Raw genomic sequence first — 12,074 nt, forward strand, 5'->3', positions numbered from 1 at the left:
TGTTTGTCTTCTGGTTTTGTTGTCATTTGCCTGAGCTGGTACCAGTATGTGACTTCATGAGGATTTTGCTTCTATTGACTGATACAAGAAGGCTGGAATATGTTCTTTTTAAAGCATGTTTGTTAACTTTTGTCCTATTGATCACGCCTACAAATGCTCAGTCTGCTCACAGTGTAATGGTAGAGCTTCTTGTTATGTTGATCTCTGGTAAGCTGCTTCTCAACTTTTTGAGCCTAGTTCAGATTAAAGGGGCTCTTTGGTGACCTGTACCTACGGAGGGGGACCGTAGGGGACCTCTCGAGAGTAAGGACACTTTTTCCAGTTCAAGTCAGAGCCCTGGGGCTTCTGTTCTTGCTCTGGATGTGGAGACGTTAACTAAGGTCTGGAGCATTTGCCGTCATTCCTGAGATTCCTTTCATCTATCCTTTATATGATGAGGGAGAAGGCTTGCTGTGGTAATGGTGGGATGACTATTACCAACTCTGCTGTGGGGTCTTGATTCTGGGGAGGGAGGCAGGAACGGGAAAGGCAAAACCCATCATCCCAGATACAAAGGCCACCTGATTTAACCTGGGCTGTACAGACTATCCTTTCCCCCCTATCCTGGCTCCTCCTGCTGACCCAAAAGCTCCCCCTCTCTTTCTCTAAATGCTGTAGCTCAGCATGCAGGATGAGAGCCTGAGAGCTGCATTCTGTGCTGGGGAGAGCTTGGATGGTTGGGGATGGCTCTGGAGGGTTGTACCCCAGCTCTAATGGCTATGGGGGTGTCAGGAAGCTGGTAACTTAGTCCCTGACCCTTTGAACAGGCTTTCTAAGGTCAAGGGATGCTTTAAAAGGCAGGAATGGGAGGGTCTGTGAAGGAACATATGTGACAAACCCAGCCCAGAAGTGCAACCAGTTGTCCCCCTTCACTGCATGATGCTGGCGGCTGCAGGTGACAGCCTTGTAGCCCCAGGGCTCAGGAGCTGGGCTTTGGGCTGTCCTGCCCAGTCCCTCCTTCTTCCTCTGCCTCCTCCCTGCATCAGGCAGGAGCTGCAGGGTGTCTCTCTTCCCTCTCTGCTGCACTTGGGGCTGTATCCTTCCTCCTTGCTGCACTGAAGAAGGGGCTGCTGCGGAGCTCTGGCACCTGTAAGTGGGGGTCTCTTGTCTGAGTGGGGAGGGATGCTGCTCTTAACCTGGGTTGTTTCTCCCTTCCTGCTGTAACTGGGAGCTGAGGTAAAACTGCAGATGCTTTGTTGGCAACAGGTTTTGTGTGTGAGTGAGGTGGGATGCTGATCCTGCTGCTCTGAGGTGGGGCTGGGGTGCCCCAACTGACTTGAGGACATAACAGTGCCTGTATGGGGCTCTGAGTGATACCTCTCAGTAACCAGAGCCCTGTGTGCTGCTTAGGTTGGTGCTAGGAAGTACAAGGCTGCAGCTCTGGCCACTTCATGCCCTGGGTGGGTGGATAAGGGGTGGCTGTAAATGCCTTGAGCCCAAATGGCTTTGTAGTTCAAATGTTGGGGGTACATAGGACAAAACTTCTCTGTGCCAGTGGGGATGACTGTGTGTGCTGGGGGAAAGCATCTGTGGTGCTGCTGCTACTGGAAATACCAATCTACATAGGCTGGTTGCTTAAGCCCTGCACAGAGCTCCAGGTTTTCATAGAGGAAAGCCAGTTGCCACTACAAGCCCTCCTGTGGAAAAGGGCTGAGTAGAGCCACTGGTGTCACAGGATTTGATTTTTTCTTTTTCTGATTGACTCTAGAAAGAGCTGTCAATTTCAAAGGGCTGAAAGGATGTTGTGTCAGTTGTCAAATGCTGCCAGTTAACTCTGTCCCCCTGCTGTACTCTGAGGGACTTCTGTGCCAGGGATCAGAGTGATGTTAATTTTGCTGTGCATGAAGGTGCAGGAAGCCTAGTACAGCGTTTTGGAGCGAGTTTAGTGTTGGCTTGACCTCTATTACCCCACCTTGTATTTCTGTTAGTGCTAGTAGTGTAACTGGATCCAGATCAAATGGCAAATGTGCACAGAGATACAGTGGAGAATTCAACCTCAATTTCAATTGTTACTTTGAAGGGAATCGACATGAAGACTCTCATTGAAGATACATTTGAGATGGTTTAGGTCAAGGACAACCCCTTGTCAATCAGAACACCTCTCCAAGGGGCAACTTCATAATTTTTTCTTTGACTAAGAAAAGCTTTACATGATCTTACTTTGCTTTTATATCAATAGCAGACAACTACCAGTAGAATAAAAGTATCTGGAGCTTGAAGTACCTTGTTAGCTAACTCTATCTACAGAGGAGTAGTACCTTTATTCTTTAAATCTGAACCATATTTGGGGGCTGCAACGGATAAAATGCGGTGGGAGAAATTTCAAGTGTTTTGCTGTAGAAAGGGTAGTTAATTAAAAGTAACTCTGTGTAAGCCTCAAGAAATGGGTCTCCCTTGCAATGGGGTACTGCAAGATGGCATCTCAAACAAAAGGAATGGACCTGTGCTGCTGCCTTTCTCAAAACGGTAATCTTAGTAAGGAAGACTTAGTTCCAGTCCTTGCTGCTTGAGGCAGAGTAGCAGTGTGGCTGTTCGTCCTTATGGCCAAACCCTGGCTTAGTTTACCTTATGCCTATTGCATGTCATGAATCCTGGGTTGTGATGATGTTAATAGTGGTTTTGATTGGCATCTTAGTGCAGCTTATTTGCTTCCCCAGAAATCTCAGTCTCTTGAAGGTTGAAAGGTGAGTTTATGTACCATGTGATTTGGCAAGCAGTCCAATTGTACAGACCTCACACTACAGCCCCTCATCCTGCCAAGCCTCATACGGTGACCTTCTGTCACCCTCATGGATTTTTTGCTTTCATCTGGACTTGTTCGTTTGCTGAATCTGCTGGGGCTGATGGCGTGGTTCTGCACAGCAGTGCTAAAGGCCTAGGTACTGCCAGGGTTGTTAAGAGACTGTGGAGAGACAAGCAGGTGGCAAACTGCCTGGGGTGGTGTGGCTGTTACTGCTGTATGAGCTTGTAGAGCTCTGTAAGGGAGGAAGAAGATGGGGAGAAAATAGGTACAGACCTGCAAGTTAATTGAGCTGGATCAACTGCTTCCATAGCATTGCTCTAGTCATCTTGTGAGCTGTGATCTGAGCTCTTCAAGCTACAGTAATGGGTAGTTTCTACGTGAATCATGGTGCATGAGAAAGCTGACCCTCAACTTGCAGTTGCTTATTAGATAAGGGTGTCTGTATGGTGCAGACGTTGCCATGAAAGAAATAGAATGGGACTGTCTGCCCTGGCTGTTGCTGCTGGTGGAAGTGGGGTATCTCAAGGGTAAAATGAAGGTAGGATGAGTCTGATGGGGACATCTGTGCCCTGAGCTGCTGACATGCTGAATACCCTCAACTCCTGCAAACTGAAGGCAGCACTTTGTACTGGGTGAGAATGGCATTAGTTAAAAGTAGAAGTTTAACAGTTGGTAGTAGCTGATGCCAGTATTTGATGTGCTCATTCTCTTAAACTAGAAGTGATCAATCCTATAATGATAGATGGCTTTATAGGTAAAAGTAACTTTCCCCATGATATTTAAATCTTAGGACAAGGTGTTTTGAAGCTTTCAGCCTGACCTCTTGTGAGAGCAGGGTCATCTGTCTTGAATGCCAGCTTTCTGCCAGAGTAAGTGAAAGCTCTCAAGAGTACCACACAGACAGAAAAGCAGTTGTCACTCATGAAGATAATGATTAACTCTGCCTTTAGAAGTGAAGAGTTACTGTACTATTGGTTTTCAACTGTCACTAAGACCGATGACTCAAATCCTGAGGCTGAAGGTTTCACTAAAATGCCACTAGCCATGAGGTCACCCTAGTAAAGATGGCAGAGAGGGCTTGTTCTGTGGTTGTCTTCCAGTGGATAAACTCAGGTTGTTTGAGCAACCTGCTGGTAGCAGTGTTATGATATGGCTAGGAGAGAGGTTATGTTATTTAAGGTACATCATTAAACTAAAAGATGAGCACAGCTTAATGACCCATTAAATACACTACATTCTTTAGCATCAGCTGCTTTGAGTACAGAAGCAAATGCTGTTTAGAACAATTGTGGCATGCTTGAGATTCAGCTAGCACTTGTTGAAAAGTGTTGGTTTCAGTGGAGTGGAGGGAGCCAGGTTCCATGTGTGAGCTCAGGTCCACTGTGATGGAGACCTCTGAGCAGGGGCAAAATAGAGTCAATCTTTAGAGCTGAAATGCAGATGCGTGGGCAACTTGTGATAGGTGCATGCAAGGGCAGTTTCCAGTAGCTATTTTCACTGGGGTCTTGGGGTGCTGGTGAATGGATGGTTACTGCTAATAAGTGACAAAAGGGGTCCTCAGAAATGAGAGATGACAAAGCAGGACAGCTTACCATGTCACCAAGCCAGCTGGGTTCATCCCTGTCACTAATGCTGCATGTTGCTCTCCCCTTCATCCCTGACAAGATTCAGTGTACTTGGAAAGAACAGAGCAAAGGGGACATGGGTGACTGCAGAACAGCCTATGTTTGGACAGAAAACCACCTCAACCTTGACAGCTTGAACCCCACAGATTACATCACAGTGTGGTAGGAGTATGTAAAAGTTCTGACCTCTTCCAGAGGTACCTATCAGTGTTACCAAAGTAAGGGTTGAAACTGGAGTGGTTTTAATGGCTCAGTGCATAGTAACAATAAAGTCACTGAGGCAGTAAATAAGAGTTCAAGAGTACTAAATGGATTCAAATAATTAGAGCAACTCACAGAATTGACAGATCAATCTGTAAGTGAGTAAGTAGCTGTGTAGATGATACTGCACCGAGTTGGTAAATGTGAACAGTCAGAAAGCAGGAAGGTATGGGAGGACCTCACTCCATAATTCTACAGTCCTCCTACAAACTACTAGCTCTTCCTAGAGAGATGGCACTATGCAGATGAAACCCTTGCTACATGCTTAATAGCCATGTTTTCTTCTTTTAGTGTTGCTGTCCAAATAAGTCATGTTTCAAATGTGTCTGATCCAAGGAGTGCTCTGGCAGCCTGAGCAAATGGTTCTGTTCTGGGACCTGAATGACTTGCACTGCTCCCAGCTCTGTCTGGGGTTGGCAATGCTGGCTCCCAGAGTAGCTGACAGCAGGGCAAGTTGGGGAATTATTTACTTAGGACCCTTACTTCATTATTAGGACCCTATCTTCCCAACAGCATTATCCCATGTCACAGAATGGGAGCTTCTGTAGGGATTTCCCACGGGATCATCTCGCGGTTGTCCCACTTTGCAGCTTCTACCTAAGCTATGATTACACTTGCTTCCTTCTACCTGCTTCTCCAATTACTTGGTTCACTCTGAGTACTCCAAATGACATGGCTGTTATCTCCACTGGTGTGCTCTGCCAAGGACTGACTCATGTTCAGAGACTGAACCTGCCTGTGAAATCAGATGAATCAGCTTCGTGCCTACCATCCAGCCAATATTGAAGGACTGGGGATGGTAAAAATCGGCTCTTGTGCTGGAAGGTGGCAATTGAGGAGGCTCATCTCCCATTAGTGGGGAGCTCAGTGCTGAAAAAAGCTCAGCAGTGATAGTTCAGCTGTTCCTAGGGCTTAATCCACACCACTTAGTGCTAAGTGCTCACTGGAGTGTGTATGTAATTTCACTGCTCTCTACTCAGCTGAGTGCCTTAGGGTTATTTTCCCCTGTGTTGCTGCTGTTAGTGGTAGTACTGTCCTTATTTCTGGCCCTGCTGCTGGCTGAGAGTGTAAGACTAAAAAAACTCCTTAGATTCTGGTTGCAAAAAGACTACTAAGATGCAAAATGATGATGTTTGGGTTGTGAGTGGTCTTGGGGCAATTCCTGCGATGATAACAAAAAGCCATTTCCAAGTCTAAGGGAGCTAAACTCTTATGACTTGCCAGGCTTCTTGATAAAGTGGCTGGATAAGTGTGCCTCTGTGTGGAAATCTCACTTTAACCTGATTTCAGGGAACAGTTGGCTGTGGTTTTAGCCAATATTTAAAACAACTTGTGATGATTCAACTAGAAAAACTGTAAATTCAGAAGCTTAAAGGTTCAGTAAGCATTAAGCAAAAAAGAGGAGTATAATGACAAGCAATAGGGAAGCAGCTCAAGCTCTAATTTTTCAATGATTCAGACATTCTAAACCTATTAAATGAGATTTTTCAAACCCATGCAGTTTTTCCTGCCATTCATATATATGGAAGGGAAGTGACAACCTCATGGAAATGATTAAGCAATGGTGTAGCATGAGTGAAACTTTTGTTGGAAAGGATTTATTTCAGAAAATTAACATCCACATCCCCCTTAAAAAAACAATCTTCATTTGCTCTGCACATGCTCTGCAATTGTGTAAGGAAGTGGTAGAGTCACCAGCCCTGGAGGTATTTAAAAGACATGTAGATGTGACATTGAGGGACAGGGTTTAGTGGTGGACTTGGCAGTGCTGGGTAAACAGTTGGACTCTATGATCTTAAAGGTCTTTCCCAACCTAAATGATTCTATGATTCTGTGCTTGAAAGGCTAAAATTCATACACTGGCAGCTTAAGGTCAACTAATAGCAAATGGCAGAAAATGTTTAGCTAGAGCAAGGGTTTGCTATGGAACATTTTCAGCTTTACTCTTCCTTGTGTGGTGATAAAAATCAATGTTGGACATGAAAACTGTGTCATTATCTGAATGTCAGAAAAATGAAGGAGGAGGGAAAAAAATTCTATCTTCTAGAGAAACATAAACTTGCTGTGAATGCCTTGCCTGCCATCTTCTGATTTACATTTGAGATTTGGCTTTTAGATGAAATGTTTTAGATTCTTAGCTCAAGTGGGTGAGTAATCTGCAGCTAATTCTTGTTTTATTTATTACCGCAATACTACCACTACCATTGCTCTGGGGTTAAGGATTGGGGTTCTAGACAAGATAGGAAAAGTTCAAGATACTTGTCAAAGTATTTTACTTTTTTAAAAGCCCTTTCTTTGGCCCCAGCTAAGACTCCCCAGATAAACTGTTTCTCCTCCCCTAAGAGCCATTTAAGTCCATTCACAAAACTGTGAGCCATTCACAAGAGCTCTGCATGAATCTTAGAGTGGAGCCTCTCCTTGGCATTGCCCAGTTAAAAATGAAATATTTCCTTATCATTAGATACTTGGTTTTCTTCATGGAAGTAAATGTCGGTAAGAAAATGTATTTTTATGGCAACTTGCTATTTTTATTGTGGTTTTCTTTCACAATTTAAGCCTTGTCTTAAGCACACTTCTGCTTAGGTGGGAAGCTGACATTAAGTGCAAAATGAAGTTAAAACATTCCTTAAAGCAATTTCCAAGTAGTCAGTGGTACTCTCATGCCACCCAGACCCAGGGAAAAGGCCATCTGGCCTGTGGTCTGTATCTTGTTGAGCTTGGGTCCTGCAGTGTGTTAGGGACAGTCTGCACATCACGTACTTGAGCCTCAGCCTGGATCCTGGTGTTTGGCTGGCTGTTGAAGCCTTGCCTCTTCTCTGGAAGAGAAAGCAAAGATGAGCCCAGCTTGCATTGAACTGCAGACATCTGCCCTTCATGTCTAACCTATTGAATGTGTGATGCTATGATAAAGTATTTCTGAAACATACAGCAAAATGGGAGAACATATTGCCACATGTTACCTTTTAGATTAAATGACTCCTTATCTCACAGTATTTCCCTGTAGGTCATACTTTTGAGCCCTCTGATCTTTCCCATAGGCTTTCCATACTTGATCCAAGTCTGTGTTGAATTAAACCAACAATCACATCTATGACAAGCTATTGCTTCCTCCAAAAACTTTATGTTTAGTTAAGACAGAGGTCACTTGTGGCCACTTTCTGTTCTCATACCACTTTATATGCAATACTTAATTGTTTGAAATAGCTGCTAATAGCACTCCACACAGGTGGGAACGCTCACAGTTAAGCATGTGTTTGTTTTTTTAGGCAAGAATAATTAGTTTGTTTTGGTCAATAGCATCTTCTGATCCACTGAGGCTGAGGGTAATCCATGCATTGGTCTCCTCTGTATCTCTAAGACACTTACAGAATGAGCTCCTACTATTTTTGCCATCCCTCGGAAGCTGAATTTTGCAAGCAGGGTTTTCTAATGTTTCAGCAGACCAGAGAACATTTTCCAGGGTCTCCAGGAAATGGCTGTAGCTGACCCATTACTGAGTACAGAGCTCAGGACAAGGAAAGAACACATTTTTTTGGCACTTGTCACATTGAATTCTCCTTTTCTGCAACAACATGCTTCTGTTCTTCATGTCTCTGAAGGTTCCTTGTCTCTGTTCCAGCTTCTAAAGCCTCAGAGGAGTCTGTGATGAGATTTCAGACACATAAAAATCAAGATAACAACAGATGGTTGTGCACAAGGGTGAAGCAGTGTTGCCTGACTCCGGTGGTTACTGGATTTCCTCCATGTGACCAACTTATGAATAATTGCATTCACTTCATAATTACCTTGAACTGTTGTTGCTAAATGAAAAATTTATTTTCCATACCCAGTGGCATGGGATTATCATGGTCACACTGTGAGGCTTTATACTGAATATTGGTGTGTGAATGCTATCAGTGGGATTTCACCAGTGTATGAGCCTTGCGTGTTTAAAATCCCAGAGTGTGGGACTGGGCAGCTTTTCTCTAGTGCAGGTTCTTGCTTTACTTCTTTGCAGATTTTTCTCTGGCACATTAAATGAAGTGGGGAGGCTGTGCCCTTATCAAATTGCTGTGTGGTAGCAAGTTACTTGTATTTATCATCTTGTTTTATTTATGCATTGCATTATTTTGTCCCTTTTCTTAGATAACTTCTGGTTGTCTTCTGTTTCTCTCTCCTTTATTTATCACTGTGTTAGCTGGCAAGTACCTTGTGAAAATGCAAGGCACTGCTTTCATTTCTCCTTCCAGCCAATCTTTTCCCTCCCCAGCCTCAATATAATAAAAATACAGATACCTTTCCCATTCCCTGTGAGCTAAGATAGTTGTACAGCAAATTCACTGTGTTTGCTACAGCCACAGTGATGCAAGATTTCATTAGTGCAACTGGGGTCAGAGCACATAAGACAAACAGACACGGCTCCTATTTTGCTCTGAGGCTGTTTACAACTCCTTGTTTATCAGTTAGGAACAAGAACTAGTCCAGAGTTCATTACTGAAATGGTTGAAAGCTGTTGCTTTACAATACATTGGCAGAAAAAGAGAGAAAATCCAAGAGCTGTATCTAAAAATTATAAAATTATTCATCCTACTTTTAGTAAGTTAAGGCATCATTTCAGTTGTCTTAATGAACAGAACTAAGTTCATTAAGAACTAAGTAATTAATTTGCTAGAAAACTGCCCTTGCATAGAACTGTCCCACAAGGGTTTGTTCTCCTGTGCCCAAAGCCCCACACTAGTACTACCTGTGTAACAATCTATACTTGCAAAAATGCAGGCAAAAGCTTGTGTGGCCTGTGAAAAGTTCTGCATGTGAGGTGTGAAGTAGCAATACAATCTGCTTAAAATGAATTAAGTCCTTAAAAAAGAAAGTCCTTGCACAGAAGAACAATATTCCTCTATCAGGGAATGGCAAAGAACTCATACCATCAGAGGCCCCTCAAAAAGCCAACCTACAGAAGGCAAGGAAGGAAAAAGCCACCTCTGTCTCATCTGCTGGAGTGTCCTTCAAGCACCATCCCTGGGAAGCAAAGGATTACAGAAGAAAATTAGTATTAATTTACAATAATAGTAGTAAAATTGAATGCATTCATGAGTGTCCTATTTGCAGAGAAACATTGGAGAACATGAACTTAGGTGGAACCTCCAAGAAGCCAAAACAAAGGAAAAAAATACCTGTTTAGTTTTGTTAGAAGATGAGAAGAGGCAGAGGGCTTGACTTTATCCAGATTCTTGGGATTGGATGTATTACTGCTCTGTCAGAGAGATGCTGAGCTTCAAACGCAGCTTGACTGACACAGCATCTCCTGGGATTGATAAAAGCAGAGCCAGGGCTGTGATATAAGAAACAGAGAAAACTACTATTGTTGCATATTTACATGTGAATTCTGCCGACGCTCCTCGTTGTATGTGTATGCAAAGTGAATGGTAACATTGCCAATAAAACGCTTTCCACAGCAGTTCACTCTGATCTCTGGCTATTTAAAGCATTTGGCACTTAATACATTAGGATAAAAATATTCTCAATCATTTTGAAAATATGTTGATTAAAACCAATAAAGAGAAATAAACAGTCTTCCTCATAAGGACAGCCAAAGAGAATATGCAACTAGGACAGCTTGTATGTGCTGCCTTGTGAAAATATACAAGCAGACACTTTTTGGTGAGAGATTTCAGATTCTTGTCTATGTACATTCACATGCAGACATTTCAGCGAATATGTAAAAATAGAGACCCATTACAAACACTGTGCTGCTGTTGACTTCTAAAAAGGCAGAAAACACCAGCACTGGTGTGTTTTTCCACTACTCTGTTCCAAACCTGAGGCATATCAGAATAAATATTTCTTTTACTGCACTTGATACCTGGAAGTAAAATGCTTGCAAAGGCTTTGATGTCAGAATTGTAGAATGGTTTGGATTGAAGGGACCTTAAAGCTCATTTCATTCCAACCCCCTGCCACTAGACCAGGTTGCTCCAAGCCCATTCCAACCTGGCCTTGAACACTGCCAGGGATGGGGCAGCCACAGCTTCTCTGGGCAACCTGTGCCAGTGTCTCACCACCTTCACAGGGAAGAACTTCTGCCTAAGAGCTCATCTCAGTCTCCCCTCTTGCAGCTTAAAGCCATTCCCTCTTGTCCTGTCCCTACAGGCCTTTGTCAAAAAGACCTGTTCATGGCTTGGTGTTAGGGCCAGTGTTGTTTAATATCTTTATTGATGATCTGGATGAGGGGATTGAGTTCACCCTCAGTAAATTCGCAAATGACATCAAGTTGGGTGGGAGTGCTGATCTGCTGAAGGATAGGAAGGCTCTGCAGAGGGATCTGGACAGGCTGGATCAATAGGCCAATGGGATGAGGTTCAACAAGGCTCAGTGCTGGGTCCTGCACTTGGGCCACAATAAGCCCATGCAACGCTACAGGCTTGGAGAAGAGTGGCTGGAAACTGCTCATGGAAGAGGACCCGGGGTGCTGGTTGACAGAGCTGAACATGAGCAGCTTGTGCCCAGGCAGCCAAGAAGGCCAACAGCATCCTGGCCTGTATCAGCACCAGCGTGGCAGCAGGGCCAGGGCAGTGATCATCCATCCCCCTGTACTGGGCACTAGTGAGGCTGCACCTCGAATCCTGTGTTCAGTTCTGGGCCCCTCACTGCAAGAGAGACATTGAGGTGCTGGAGTGGGGCCAGAAAAGGGAAATGGAGCTGGTGAAGGGTCTGGAGCACAAGTGTGATGAGGAACGGCTGAGGGAACTGGGGTTTAGTCTGGAGAACAGAAGGCTCAGGGGGGACCTTGTCGGTCTGTACAACTCCCTGAAAGGAGGATGGAGTGAGGTGAGGTCGGTCTCTTCTGCCAGGTAACAAGTGACAGAACAAGAGGAAATGGCCTCAGGGAAGGTGTAGGTGGGATATTAGGCAAAATTTCTTCACAGAGAGGGTGTGGAGGCATTGGAACAGGCTGCCCAGGGCAGTGGTGGAATCACCATCCCTGGAAGTGTTCAAATACTGTATAGATGAGGCCCTCAGTGACATGGTTTCATGGTGGACTTGGCAGTCCTGGGGTAAAGGTTGGATGTGATGATCTTAAAGGCCTTTTCCAACCTGTTTGATTCTATGATTCTAAAAGCCTCTCTGAGGTTTCTTGTCAGCCCCTCTGGGCACTGGAAGATGCTCTAAGGTCTCCCCTGAGCCTGCTCTTCTCCAACCCCAGCTCTCTCAGCCTGTCTCCATAGCAGAGATGCTCCTTCCCTCTTACTGAATTTCACTGACAAGCAAACTATAGAAAAGCTGCAATGCTTTCCTGAGAATTAGGTGTGAGTAAATATATCAGGGAACAAGAGGCAGAGACAGAAGGTAAATTAGAATCTCTCTGAAGTAAAACAAAACCCACCAGAAGAATGAAGAAGAAACACCAGCCCTTTTAGCATTGGTAC

The 12,074-nt window shown here is 44.3% G+C and overlaps 1 long non-coding RNA gene across 1 annotated transcript; it reads right to left on the reverse strand.

Annotated features, from left to right (window-relative positions):
- Positions 1-6,250: 6,250 nt before the first annotated feature.
- LOC115604696 lies at positions 6,251-9,976 on the reverse strand. Its single transcript, XR_003990377.1, has 3 exons — positions 9,822-9,976; positions 9,573-9,666; positions 6,251-8,308 (listed from the first exon to the last, which is right to left on the reverse strand). It is a non-coding gene; the product is annotated as an uncharacterized LOC115604696 (long non-coding RNA).
- Between the last annotated feature and the right edge of the window lie 2,098 nt (positions 9,977-12,074).

Source organism: Strigops habroptila, chromosome 3, assembly GCF_004027225.2.
Source record: "Strigops habroptila isolate Jane chromosome 3, bStrHab1.2.pri, whole genome shotgun sequence".
NCBI lineage: Eukaryota > Metazoa > Chordata > Aves > Psittaciformes > Psittacidae > Strigops > Strigops habroptila.